This window comes from Stegodyphus dumicola, chromosome X2, assembly GCF_044657685.1.
Source record: "Stegodyphus dumicola isolate Sdum_Otavi_A_Nest chromosome X2, ASM4465768v1".
Taxonomy (NCBI): Eukaryota; Metazoa; Arthropoda; class Arachnida; order Araneae; family Eresidae; genus Stegodyphus; species Stegodyphus dumicola.
Window position 1 is genome coordinate 90139977 of NC_140781.1, and position 15040 is coordinate 90155016.

Below are 15040 nucleotides of genomic sequence, written 5' to 3' on the forward strand. Positions count from 1 at the left end.
AATTGTTAAAATTCATAAGTGAAACCAGTTGTTTATTATTTGGAGTTTTTTTTTTTTTTTTTTTTTTTTTTAAATTTGTTAATCTGGAAATCAACTGTGCATACTTCTCAGGTATCTGTTAACAATATATTAAGAAGAGGATTTCAGAACTTGGTCATTGAAAATTTTAACGACTTTTGTTAAGCACACCTTTATAAAATGCACTCTTTTCTAAGTATTAATGCATTTTAATTGAGCAGTCTTAACTTCATTTTGTTCATCATATATGTGGCATCTTTTTTTCATAAATTTAAAAATAATTGAAATTAGAATAATTAAAATTTCCTACAGTGCTATCAAAGATAATGTTGCTTAAAAATTTGAAATTTAATTTGCGAAAAATGTACTCGAAATGTCAGTAAATTCAAAAATAGCATGTTCAATAATTTATTTGCATATCTATTTTTATGAAAATAATATTAATAATAGTTGATTTGGAAAAATGTTTTATCTGAATTGGTTTTGTCCCAATAATTTGGATAAATGAGATTCTACTTGAATATTTTACTAGATGTACTTCTTAAAAAAAAAAAAAAAAAAAAAAAAAAAAAAACGAAAACTTTATTTTATGTAAATGTGAAAAAACAACAAGATTTTTGAAAATTAATTACACTTGAATGCAATTTTTCGTTATTTGCTTGCTTAAACCTTAATTTTCGTTTACTTTATTTTATTACCTCTTTTATGCTTTGTAAGTTACGTTTATATCATTTTAGTTCAAAATAATCTTAGACTCAACTATTAGACTGATAATGAGCAACACGATTAATTTGGTTTGGATTTTTTTATTTGCCAAGTAATTGATAAAAAGCTCAATATGGTAATCCAAGCAAAATTTTATGAATTTTGGAATTTCTAAGCAGCCAATAGCGTTGCAGAATTAAGGGATTTTTTTTTTTCCTCTGAAGAGTGTTGCCATTGCTCGCTTTTAAATCGTTGAGTTTGTTACTCAAAAATTCGTTAACGTTTTACAAATATGAAATCGATAATAAAACAAATTTCAAATTTCAAATTTGGTCTTCCACATGCCGTATTCGTAGAAGGATTACGTCATTCAAAATTCGATGGCTCTAGGTACTGTTGTTTTATCACATAGTCCTTCAGGGACAATGCTCCTTTGGATTTTGGCCAAGCTTCACAAAGAAGAACAACCGCAACTAGCAAGCAATCGATTATTTCGTTTAATAACTATTTTTTGGGCTAAAGCCCGCATTTTCGTTTTTTTTTATATTTATTCTAAGTAGCGCAAAAGCGGTTATTTTTTTTATTTACAGCCAGCTGCCTCATAGGACATGGCAAACTACCAGCCGTAGAACCAACCAAGGAAACAGAAATGTAGGTAGATGTTCTTTGCTTTAGTTGGTCGATTAGTTTACTGATGGTAACTGTGGAAAATATTGTAAATATCTGTTAACCCTTTCCTCTATGATTCCATTTTGCCAATAGTTACTTTGCATTTGTTAATTTCAGCAAGTGAAAGATATAAATTTATTGCATACGTAGATACCATTTAGGGACCGACCAGAGGTGCCTGTGTCTCCAGAACTATGGGTTGGGTATCCTTACATTAATGTATAATTTTGAATCATTAAAAAAAATGAAAAGGCTTATCTTCTTTGTTATCCAGCTGTATCTGAACTTTGATTTTAACAAGTTCATTGTTGAAAAACCAGTTTCAGAATGTTGAATTTATATAGAGAAGTTTTATCTATTCAAAAGTTTCCTTTAACAGTGGATATTTTTTCTGATCTACAAGTAGCAGAAACGCAATTTGTGATACGTTTGTTTCTAATTGTATATCAGACTGAAAATTAATTACTTCTATTTCTAGATCAGAAAGAACTTTTCACACCCCTTTGCAATTAGTTGCCATATTTTGAAAATATTAGTATTATCAAATGAATTTAAAATAAATGAAGCAGTTGCCTAAATTTCAAGACACTCAAAGATGTAATTGCCGAATTATTTTTAAGCTCGACAAGATTTTAAGAATGTTTCAGTTTTCTTATATTTCTTAATATAGTTCTCCAAATTTCTGAAATGGAAAAAATTGCATTCCTTCATAGTTAAAACTTAACATTCCTCTTATTTGTCGAAATTATGTCATATTTTCTACAAAATTAATTTTTATTTAAATTGCATTTACCACTTTTTAAAAAAATTCAGTAATAGATTACCCGCCCTACTGAAGTTTAAGATTATTTATTTGTTTTGGTTATTATGTATGTAACACAGAGTATAATGCTTTATACTCCATGGTATGTAATAATTGCTAAACCATACAACTAGGTATGGCCAATAATTTCTCATTTCGAGATTCTAAAAATTTTATGAAGCGTCTGTAACAGAAGATTTAAGCATCATTGATACATTACTAAAACTTCAGAATGTAGCATTACAGTTCCATAGTCAGCATAAAGTTCATATGTCGGTACATTGAACAGACTATTATGAAATGGTATGGTGCGAGAGTTTTCGATTTTTATGCGTGATAGCTTCTGGGTAAGATGCACTGTTCATTAAAATTGTCTGCGAAGTCAGCATTTTTCTTGCGTGATGTGATAATAATGATAGTTGGCTGGCTTATTGTTATAAATATAAACTTGAGCTTCAAACTACTGTAAGCTTAAAGAAACACTTTTTGTAATTCATGTTTTACCTGTTGTCAGTATTCAGACACAGCTTCTATTCTACCATTTGTGGAATTTCTCAATATTGGACATCTTAGATAGCAGACGAAATTTCATTCTAATTTTTAGGTTCTATAGTACAATAGGTTGAGCATTCCTACATTGGCATGTAACTTTGATTCATTTGAAAGAAAAAAGTGTAACTTAGTTATCTTCAATTTTTGGTCAACATTTACAGATTTCGTTAATTGTAATAACTCTTGCATGAAACTGCATTTAGAATTTTTGCAACGTTTTAAAATGTTGTATCATTCAATGGCATTTGATGTGTTTTGGCTTGCTGTATTAAAGCTGAGCTCAAACCCGGGCAGCTAAACAATATGTTCTTTCCCTGAGTGAAATATTGCTATAATTTCATTCAAGTGACCTGGTAATATTTCAGGATAATTTTTTGTACATCAGACTAAGCTGTCCTCTCTCATTGATGAGAGTACCTAAGTAAAGAACTTAAAATTAGAAACGGTTCTTACGTTAAAATTCTGAATGAAATATTTCTTTTATGGTATATGACTTTTGTTTCCAAGATGTTCTTCAAAATCTGTTTTTAGAGTGGTGTTTTTGTGCCCTTTTTTAAAAAAAAAATCTTTAAAAGTATATATGTATAGCTCTATTAATGTTAATACATTGCAATTTTGATTCTTACTCTATTTTGATCTGTTATGTCACTAATTCTGTGTGTGAATTAAGATAGTTTAATATATAACACCTGCTTCAAAGCTAACAGTAAAGTTTATTTTGTTTATTTGTGATTTAAAATTGCTTGCTTATTGTCTTTTTGTGCCGTCTTTCTACCAGCACTGAAATTATTTACTCTTCTCGAAGATCATTATCCCTTTTATTCTGTGTATCCGTAATAAATGTCTGCATTTGTTTCTTTCATTATTCATGTTGTACCCCTACATTAAAAACCCCTTACTCTTTCTGTACTTCTGTCGTATTAGGAAAATCATTTGCTTTTCTATCTACTGCAGTCATGATTGAAGTGAATGAAGTTGTTGGCCTAATTTTAAATGCACTCAAAACATCTAATTTAGAAACTAATTTAAGCTCGATGAGATTTTACAAATGAGTGTTTCAGTTCTCCAGATTTTCAAAGTGGCAAAACGTACATTACCTTATGGTAAAAATGTATATTCCTTATATTTGTAAAATATTTTCACAAAATTAATTTTGATTTAAAATGAATTTATAATACCCTTTAATTCAAAGACTTTAGATTAGTTGTCCCCCCCCTCAAGTTTAAGATTTAGTTATTATGCCTGTAAGAATGGCTAAATCATAGAACCAGGTATGTTCAATAATTTCTTCATAAGTTTCGTTTCTGGATTTTTAAAATTCTTCTATGAAACTTTTGTAACAGCCGGGCAGCCTGACAGAGTGTCCCTTCCCTGAGTGAAAATTTCTATCGTTTCTTTGAAAGTGACCTTATAATATTTCAGAATAAACCCTCGTAACACTAATAAATGTATATAGATTTTTAATGTTTATATAATGCGTGTTTGGTTCTTACAATATTTTGAGCTATTATATTACTACTTCTGTATGTGAATTAAGACAGTTTAATATAAAATACCTACTTCAAGGCTAAAAGTAAAGTATTTGAATTATGTTTTACCTTTCGTCTATTTTCAGACGCAGGTTCTATTCTACGATTTACGGAATTTCTCGGTATTGGACATCTCACATAGCTGACAAAATGTCATTCCTATGTTTAGGATTTATAGTACAATAAGTTGAGCATCCCTACATTAGTATATGACTTTGATTCCTTCGAAAGAAAAATTAGTATCTTAGTTTTCTTGAATTTGTGGTCAAAATTTTAGTATGTAGGTAATTGCAATAGCTCTTCCACGAAATTGCATTTAAATTTTTTGCAACATTTCAAAATGCTCTATCATTCAATGGCATTTGATGTGTTTTGGCGTGCTGTGTTAAAGCTGAGCTCAAACCCGGGCAGCTAAACAATATGTTCTTTCCCTGAGTGAAATATTGCTATAATTTCATTAAAGTGACCTGGTAATATTTCAGGATAATTTTTTGTACATCGGACTAAGCTGTCCTCTCTCGTGGATGAGAGTACGTAAGTAAGGAGCTTAAAATTAGAAACGGTTCTCACGTTAAAATTCTGAATGAAATATTTCTTTTATGGTATATGACTTTTGTTTCCAAGATGGTCTTCGAAATCTGTTTTTAGAATGGTGTTTTTGTGCCCTTTTTTAAAAAAAATCTCTAAAAGTATATATGTGTAGCTCTTTCAATGTTAATATATTGTGAGTTTGATTCTTACTCTATTTTGATCTGTTATGTGACTAATTCTGTGTGTGAATTAAGATAGTTTAATATATAACACCTGCTTCAAAGCTAACAGTAAAGTTTATTTTCTTTATTTGTGATTTAAAATTGCCTGCTTATTGTCTTTTGGTGCCATCTTTCTACCAGCACTGAAATTATTTACTCTTCTCGAAGATCATTATCCCTTTTATTCTGTGTATCCGTAATAACTCTGTAAATTTTTTTTCTTTCGTTATTCATGTTATATCCATACATTAAAAACCCCTTTCGCTTACTGTACTTCTGTCGTATTAGGAAAATCATTTGCTTTTCTATCAACTCCATTCATGATTTTAGTAAGAATGTTGCACATTGCTGGAGTTCAAAACAAAGAAGGCTACTTTTGAAGTTTTATATATTAAGAAACAATATTATATATTTCGTTTAATTATTCTTTAATATCAAAGTAGTTAAAATATAATGGTTCCTTTTTTCCCCCGTGGCCTCTTCTAGTGTAATTTGTCATCATTTTCTTGCACTCTTGGATTGCAGAACATGATACCGTGAAAGAAAATGAACGATGATGGAAAGAATGGAGAAATAATGCAGAGCAAAAAGACATCTGTGGCTGGTAATTCTTGTTTTATATCAACTTTATTTTAACTAGAAATGCTTTAATGTTATAATTTGTACGTCCCTTTTCACATGTTTGCTTTGCATTGGCGTTTTACTAGTTATTTATTTTACATAAAAGCTTCACATTATATTTTAATGCTTAGGGTAGCATTTATGCATTAATTTCTTTGGTTTTGAATTCCATATTGAAGTGTCTGAATTGTTTCTTTCTTTATATTGTATTGTAATATTCGAAGTGAGGTTGAACTGTTAATCACACTGTAATTATCAGAAGTCTGAGAATTATTAGAGTTTTGTTGCTTTGTAGTGGTTTCAGAATTACTGCTGTAGTTTAATGTTCTCCCAAGTGGCCTCCTTTTGCATTACGAGGAGGAGGCTAAACATTTTCCTCTCTCTCTCTCTGGCCTAATATTTTCCCTGTCCAACGGGGTCTTCTGTTCCCAACAGGCCAGTGTAATTGCACTGCCTGTGTATAAACCAATTTGGTTTCAGATTTTTCCAAATTTAGAGTCTCTCTGTCAGGTGCTGTTTATCTTAAAACCATTGAAAGTTAAATGTTGGACAAAAAAGAAATGTAAATAAAAATTTAATGAGTACTCGTAAAGAAAGTTAGTGGAACCGAATTGTCTTCTCTTAAGGGATGCTCAAAATGTGCTTTTTTTTAGTTGTTTTAAGCATACTTTATTATATGTTTTCTTTAATCTGAACTATTTTGGCATATTGTGAAGTTTTATGAACCAATTTGCAAAGATCTATTTAAAATTGATTCGATAAATAAAAATTCATCTTGAAATCAAATCAGAGATGTTTTATTATTATAGAAGTAAGATTCTGCAGATTAACTTTCAACTTTGTTTTGTAAAGCACTCTGAAAGTTTCTTTTGCACTTCTTTCCATTGCTTTGGCAAATACATGACAAAATTATTTTTTTGAAAAAGCTGATGTCTCTTGCTTATAAGAATGACTGATGCAACTGTAACCGTGTTGCTGTAAAGAGCACATGTTTCCCAGTAGCTCTTTTAAAGTGTCCGGTTTTTTCTTTAATTGCATCAATCTCCGCTAGAAGATCAGGCATTGCTTTTCTGTTGTTTAACAATTCCTTCATCTTCTCTTCAGTTAAAAGCTCTTCTTCGTAATGAGCGCTTTTATTATCAAGGGGTTTTATAAGCACCCAATTCTTCTTTTGTAATTTTCTGATTCATTGTTTGACTTCTCTATCTTCCATATGTGAAAATTCTTGGGCATCCTTTGCTTTTGAGATTTGTAAGATTTTTTGGACTTCATTTTCAGTCGATGGAAACTGTTTAAAGTAGGAGATAAATTCTTTCCGGTGTTGATGGATGAATGTTGAACCACATATGAATGAAATTCTAGCAGTGGACAAATGAAATGGATTGCTTTAAGGTACTGCTATACGCGAAATCACGCTTTACAGGTCTGCGCTCAGTAATTAACTGCTGTGTTCTAAACGATAGGCTACGAAACGTGACTTGAAGAATCATATGAGGTATGTAGAATGCAGTTTGGGAGTTCAGTCGTGATAAATAAACAGTCTATACAGATGACCGGAAATAATAAAAATTTAGATGGATTTACTATGAAGTATTTTACTCCTGGACCATGGATTAGTCATAAACAGTACTTGTGTCAAAACACATTAAAGTATATGGATTCCCTGTGTAAGAAAGGAATTTCTCTCTGACAGTATGCAGTCTGTATCATAGCTGGAATAGCAAGGTGTTACGTCTTCAGGGAAACAAAATCTGTTATTCTGCAATTTTTAATGAAAATGTGTGTTTAAATTTTGTTGCCTAGGTAGCAAAATTAGATAACCCTATTTTTAACTCTTTTTATATGAAAATGAAACCAATTACAGACAAAGAAATAAAATTGCATTCCTTCCCTTAGTGCAGTTAAGCGCAAATTTAACTTAATGAGAGCCAATTTTGAGTTTATAAAATTTTAGCTAGCTACAATTATCTAGTGAACTTTTAATATTTCAGTTATAAATGCATTACACAAAGTATAAAAATGTGTGATATAATATGTTAAAGAAAAGGTATAATCTTTGTATTATATACAAAGAATTCAGCAAGATGAAAGTTAAATACAGGGAAATCATATTTTAATGTGAAATTTAACACTGCATTTTTTCTGCGAGTTTTTTTCCCCTTTGGTACATGCAATGTTATGGCTAAATCCTTGCAGTCGTTGGGATGTTGATTTGTCATCCTGTATCTAAACATTGATTTTAACAAGTTCATTGTTGAAAATCCTCTCTCACATTTTTAAGTAGATCGGAAAGAGGAATTTATCTTTTTAAAAGTTTAATAGTTCATGATTTTTTTTATCTAAGACTATTCAAATGGCTTGGCTTTTTGTGATATTCTTGATCTTAATTAGGATAAAAATAAGTTATTTCGATTACTAGATAAATAGAATTGTTATTTCACATATTTGCAATCTTTTACCATTTGTCTTAAATACTAGAGTATTATGCAATGGGTTTGAAGTGAATGAAGTAGTTGGCCTAATTTTAAATGCACTCAAAACATCTAATTTAGAAACTAATTTAAGCTCGATGAGATTTTACAAATGAGTGTTTCAGTTCTCCAGATTTTCAAAGTGGCAAAACGTACATTACATTATGGTAAAAATGTATGTTCCTTATATTTGTAAAATATTTTCACAAAGTTAATTTTGACTTAAAATGAATTTGTAATATACTTTAATTCAAAGACTTTAGTTTAGTTCTCCCCCCCTCAAGTTTATGATTTAGTTATTATGTCTGTAAGAATGGCTAAATCATAGAACCAGGTATGTTCAATAATTTCTTCATAAGTTTCAGTTCTGGATTTTTAAAATTCTTCTATGAAACTTTTGTAACAGAAGCTGGGATGGAACCCGGGCAGCCAGACAGAGTGTCCCTTCCCTGAGTGAAAATTTCTATCGTTTCTTTGAAAGTGACCTTATAATATTTCAGAATAAACCCTCGTAACACTAATAAATGTATATAGATTTTTAATGTTTATATAATGCGTGTTTGGTTCTTACAATATTTTGAGCTATTATATTACTACTTCTGTATGTGAATTAAGACAGTTTAATATAAAATACCTACTTCAAGGCTAAAAGTAAAGTATTTGAATTATGTTTTACCTTTCGTCTATTTTCAGACGCAGGTTCTATTCTACAATTTACGGAATTTCTCGGTATTGGACATCTCACATAGCTGACAAAATGTCATTCCTATGTTTAGGATTTATAGTACAATAAGTTGAGCATCCCTACATTAGTATATGACTTTGATTCCTTCGAAAGAAAAATTAGTATCTTAGTTTTCTTGAATTTGTGGTCAAAATTTTAGTATGTAGGTAATTGCAATAGCTCTTCCACGAAATTGCATTTAAATTTTTTGCAACATTTCAAAATGCTCTATCATTCAATGGCATTTGATGTGTTTTGGCGTGCTGTGTTAAAGCTGAGCTCAAACCCGGGCAGCTAAACAATATGTTCTTTCCCTGAGTGAAATATTGCTATAATTTCATTAAAGTGACCTGGTAATATTTCAGGATAATTTTTTGTACATCGGACTAAGCTGTCCTCTCTCGTGGATGAGAGTACGTAAGTAAAGAACTTAAAATTAGAAACGGTTCTCACGTTAAAATTCTGAATGAAATATTTCTTTTATGGTATATGACTTTTGTTTCCAAGATGGTCTTCGAAATCTGTTTTTAGAATGGTGTTTTTGTGCCCTTTTTTAAAAAAAATCTCTAAAAGTATATATGTGTAGCTCTTTCAATGTTAATATATTGTGAGTTTGATTCTTACTCTATTTTGATCTGTTATGTGACTAATTCTGTGTGTGAATTAAGATAGTTTAATATATAACACCTGCTTCAAAGCTAACAGTAAAGTTTATTTTCTTTATTTGTGATTTAAAATTGCCTGCTTATTGTCTTTTGGTGCCATCTTTCTACCAGCACTGAAATTATTTACTCTTCTCGAAGATCATTATCCCTTTTATTCTGTGTATCCGTAATAACTCTGTAAATTTTTTTTCTTTCGTTATTCATGTTATATCCATACATTAAAAACCCCTTTCGCTTACTGTACTTCTGTCGTATTAGGAAAATCATTTGCTTTTCTATCAACTCCATTCATGATTTTAGTAAGAATGTTGCACATTGCTGGAGTTCAAAACAAAGAAGGCTACTTTTGAAGTTTTATATATTAAGAAACAATATTATATATTTCGTTTAATTATTCTTTAATATCAAAGTAGTTAAAATATAATGGTTCCTTTTTTCCCCCGTGGCCTCTTCTAGTGTAATTTGTCATCATTTTTGTGCACTCTTGGATTGCAGAACATGATTACTGTGAAAGAAAAAGAACGATGATTAAACAGTGGAGAAATAATGCAGAGCAAAAAGACATCTGTGGCTGGTAATTCTTGTTTTATATCAACTTTATTTTAACTAGAAATGCTTTAATGTTATAATTTGTACGTCCCTTTTCACATGTTGCTTTGCATTGGCGTTTTACTAGTTATTTATTTTACATAAAAGCTTCACATTATATTTTAATGTTTAGGGTAGCATTTATGCATTAATTTCTTTGGTTTTGAATTCCATATTGAAGTGTCTGAATTGTTTCTTTCTTTATATTGTATTGTAATATTCGAAGTGAGGTTGAACTGTTAATCACACTGTAATTATCAGAAGTCTGAGAATTATTAGAGTTTTGTTGCTTTGTAGTGGTTTCAGAATTACTGCTGTAGTTTAATGTTCTCCCAAGTGGCCTCCTTTTGCATTACGAGGAGGAGGCTAAACATTTTCCTCTCTCTCTCTCTGGCCTAATATTTTCCCTGTCCAACGGGGTCTTCTGTTCCCAACAGGCCAGTGTAATTGCACTGCCTGTGTATAAACCAATTTGGTTTCAGATTTTTCCAAATTTAGAGTCTCTCTGTCAGGTGCTGTTTATCTTAAAACCATTGAAAGTTAAATGTTGGACAAAAAAGAAATGTAAATAAAAATTTAATGAGTACTCGTAAAGAAAGTTAGTGGAACCGAATTGTCTTCTCTTAAGGGATGCTGAAAATGTGCTTTTTTTTTAGTTGTTTTAAGCATACTTTATTATATGTTTTCTTTAATCTGAACTATTTTGGCATATTGTGAAGTTTTATGAACCAATTTGCAAAGATCTATTTAAAATTGATTCGATAAATAAAAATTCATCTTGAAATCAAATCAGAGATGTTTTATTATTATAGAAGTAAGATTCTGCAGATTAACTTTCAACTTTGTTTTGTAAAGCACTCTGAAAGTTTCTTTTGCACTTCTTTCCATTGCTTTGGCAAATACATGACAAAATTATTTTTTTGAAAAAGCTGATGTCTCTTGCTTATAAGAATGACTGATGCAACTGTAACCGTGTTGCTGTAAAGAGCACATGTTTCCCAGTAGCTCTTTTAAAGTGTCCGGTTTTTTCTTTAATTGGATCAATCTCCGCTAGAAGATCAGACATTGCTTTTCTGTTGTTTAACAATTCCTTCATCTTCTCTTCAGTTAAAAGCTCTTCTTCGTAATGAGCGCTTTTATTATCAAGGGGTTTTATAAGCACCCAATTCTTCTTTTGTAATTTTCTGATTCATTGTTTGACTTCTCTATCTTCCATATGTGAAAATTCTTGGGCATCCTTTGCTTTTGAGATTTGTAAGATTTTTTGGACTTCATTTTCAGTCGATGGAAACTGTTTAAAGTAGGAGATAAATTCTTTCCGGTGTTGATGGATGAATGTTGAACCACATATGAATGAAATTCTAGCAGTGGACAAATGAAATGGATTGCTTTAAGGTACTGCTATACGCGAAATCACGCTTTACAGGTCTGCGCTCAGTAATTAACTGCTGTGTTCTAAACGATAGGCTACGAAACGTGACTTGAAGAATCATATGAGGTATGTAGAATGCAGTTTGGGAGTTCAGTCGTGATAAATAAACAGTCTATACAGATGACCGGAAATAATAAAAATTTAGATGGATTTACTATGAAGTATTTTACTCCTGGACCATGGATTAGTCATAAACAGTACTTGTGTCAAAACACATTAAAGTATATGGATTCCCTGTGTAAGAAAGGAATTTCTCTCTGACAGTATGCAGTCTGTATCATAGCTGGAATAGCAAGGTGTTACGTCTTCAGGGAAACAAAATCTGTTATTCTGCAATTTTTAATGAAAATGTGTGTTTAAATTTTGTTGCCTAGGTAGCAAAATTAGATAACCCTATTTTTAACTCTTTTTATATGAAAATGAAACCAATTACAGACAAAGAAATAAAATTGCATTCCTTCCCTTAGTGCAGTTAAGCGCAAATTTAACTTAATGAGAGCCAATTTTGAGTTTATAAAATTTTAGCTAGCTACAATTATCTAGTGAACTTTTAATATTTCAGTTATAAATGCATTACACAAAGTATAAAAATGTGTGATATAATATGTTAAAGAAAAGGTATAATCTTTGTATTATATACAAAGAATTCAGCAAGATGAAAGTTAAATACAGGGAAATCATATTTTAATGTGAAATTTAACACTGCATTTTTTCTGCGAGTTTTTTTCCCCTTTGGTACATGCAATGTTATGGCTAAATCCTTGCAGTCGTTGGGATGTTGATTTGTCATCCTGTATCTAAACATTGATTTTAACAAGTTCATTGTTGAAAATCCTCTCTCACATTTTTAAGTAGATCGGAAAGAGGAATTTATCTTTTTAAAAGTTTAATAGTTCATGATTTTTTTTATCTAAGACTATTCAAATGGCTTGGCTTTTTGTGATATTCTTGATCTTAATTAGGATAAAAATAAGTTATTTCGATTACTAGATAAATAGAATTGTTATTTCACATATTTGCAATCTTTTACCATTTGTCTTAAATACTAGAGTATTATGCAATGGGTTTGAAGTGAATGAAGTAGTTGGCCTAATTTTAAATGCACTCAAAACATCTAATTTAGAAACTAATTTAAGCTCGATGAGATTTTACAAATGAGTGTTTCAGTTCTCCAGATTTTCAAAGTGGCAAAACGTACATTACATTATGGTAAAAATGTATATTCCTTATATTTGTAAAATATTTTCACAAAATTAATTTTGACTTAAAATGAATTTGTAATATACTTTAAGTCAAAGACTTTAGTTTAGCTCCCCCCCCCTCAAATTTAAGATTTAGTTATTATGTCTGTAAGAATGGCTAAATCATAGAACCAGGTATGTTCAATAATTTCTTCATAAGTTTCGTTTCTGGATTTTTAAAATTCTTCTATGAAACTTTTGTAAGAGCCGGGCAGCCTGACAGAGTGTCCCTTCCCTGAGTGAAAATTTCTATCGTTTCTTTGAAAGTGACCTTATAATATTTCAGAATAAACCCTCGTAACACTAATAAATGTATATAGATATTTTAATGTATATATAATACGTGTTTGGTTCTTACAATATTTTGAGCTATTATATTACTACTTCTGTATGTGAATTAAGACAGTTTAATATAAAATACCTACTTCAATCAAGGCTAAAAGTAAAGTATTTGAATTATGTTTTACCTTTCGTCTATTTTCAGACGCAGGTTCTATTCTACAATTTACGGAATTTCTCGGTATTGGACATCTCACATAGCTGACAAAATGTCATTCCTATGTTTAGGTTTTATAGTACAATAAGTTGAGCATCCCTACATTAGTATATGACTTTGATTCCTTCGAAAGAAAAATTAGTATCTTAGTTTTCTTGAATTTGTGGTCAAAATTTTAGTATGTAGGTAATTGCAATAGCTCTTCCACGAAATTGCATTTAAATTTTTTGCAACATTTCAAAATGCTGTATCATTCAATGGCATTTGATGTGTTTTGGCGTGCTGCATTAAAGCTGAGCTCAAACCCGGGCAGCTAAACGATATGTTCTTTCCCTGAGTGAAATATTGCTATAATTTCATTAAAGTGACCTGGTAATATTTCAGGATAGTTTTTTGTACATCAGACTAAGCTGTCCTCTCTCGTGGATGAGAGTACCTAAGTAAAGAACTTAAAATTAGAAACGGTTCTCACGTTAAAATTCTGAATGAAATATTTCTTTTATGGTATATGACTTTTGTTTCCAAGATGGTCTTCGAAATCTGTTTTTAGAATGGTGTTTTTGTGCCCTTTTCTTAAAAAAATCTATAAAAGTATATATGTGTAGCTCTTTCAATGTTAATATATTGTGAGTTTGATTCTTACTCTATTTTGATCTGTTATGTGACTAATTCTGTGTGTGAATTAAGATAGTTAACAGTAAAGTTTATTTTCTTTATTTGTGATTTAAAATTGCCTGCTTATTGTCTTTTGGTGCCATCTTTCTACCAGCACTGAAATTATTTACTCTTCTCGAAGATCATTATCCCTTTTATTCTGTGTATCCGTAATAACTCTGTAAATTTTTTTTCTTTTGTTATTCATGTTGTATCCATACATTAAAAACCCCTTTCGCTTACTGTACTTCTGTCGTATTAGGAAAATCATTTGCTTTTCTATCGACTGCATTTATGATTTTAGTAAGAATGTAGCACATTGCTGGAGTTTAAAACGAAGAAGGCTACTTTTGAAGTTTTATATATTAAGAAACAATATTAGATATTTCTGTTTGTGTATAATTTTTCTTTAATATTAAAGTAGGTAAAATATAATGGTTCCTTTTTCCCCCCTAGCCTCTTCTAGTGTAATTTGTCATCATTTTCTTGCACTCTTGGATTGCAGAACATGATACCGTGAAAAAAAATGAACGATGATGGAAAGAATGGAGAAATAATGCAGAGCAAAAAGACATCTGTGGCTGGTAATTCTTGTTTTATATCAACTTTATTTTAACTAGAAATGCTTTAATGTTATAATTTGTACGTCCCTTTTCACATGTTGCTTTGCATTGGCGTTTTACTAGTTATTTATTTTACATAAAAGCTTCACATTATATTTTAATGTTTAGGGTAGCATTTATGCATTAATTTCTTTGGTTTTGAATTCCATATTGAAGTGTCTGAATTGTTTCTTTCTTTATATTGTATTGTAATATTCGAAGTGAGGTTGAACTGTTAATCACACTGTAATTATCAGAAGTCTGAGAATTATTAGAGTTTTGTTGCTTTGTAGTGGTTTCAGAATTACTGCTGTAGTTTAATGTTCTCCCAAGTGGCCTCCTTTTGCATTACGAGGAGGAGGCTAAACATTTTCCTCTCTCTCTCTCTGGCCTAATATTTTCCCTGTCCAACGGGGTCTTCTGTTCCCAACAGGCCAGTGTAATTGCACTGCCTGTGTATAAACCAATTTGGTTTCAGATTTTTCCAAATTTAGAGTCTCTCTGTCAGGTGCTGTTTAT

At 30.6% G+C, this 15040-nt stretch overlaps 1 long non-coding RNA gene across 1 annotated transcript; it reads left to right on the forward strand.

The window, feature by feature from the left end:
- The first annotated feature begins 995 nt into the window (after positions 1-995).
- LOC146992817 (uncharacterized) lies at positions 996-14497 on the forward strand. Its single transcript, XR_015039104.1, has 4 exons — positions 996-1374; positions 5514-5631; positions 9965-10082; positions 14376-14497. It is a non-coding gene; the product is annotated as an uncharacterized LOC146992817 (long non-coding RNA).
- The last annotated feature ends 543 nt before the right edge of the window (positions 14498-15040 follow it).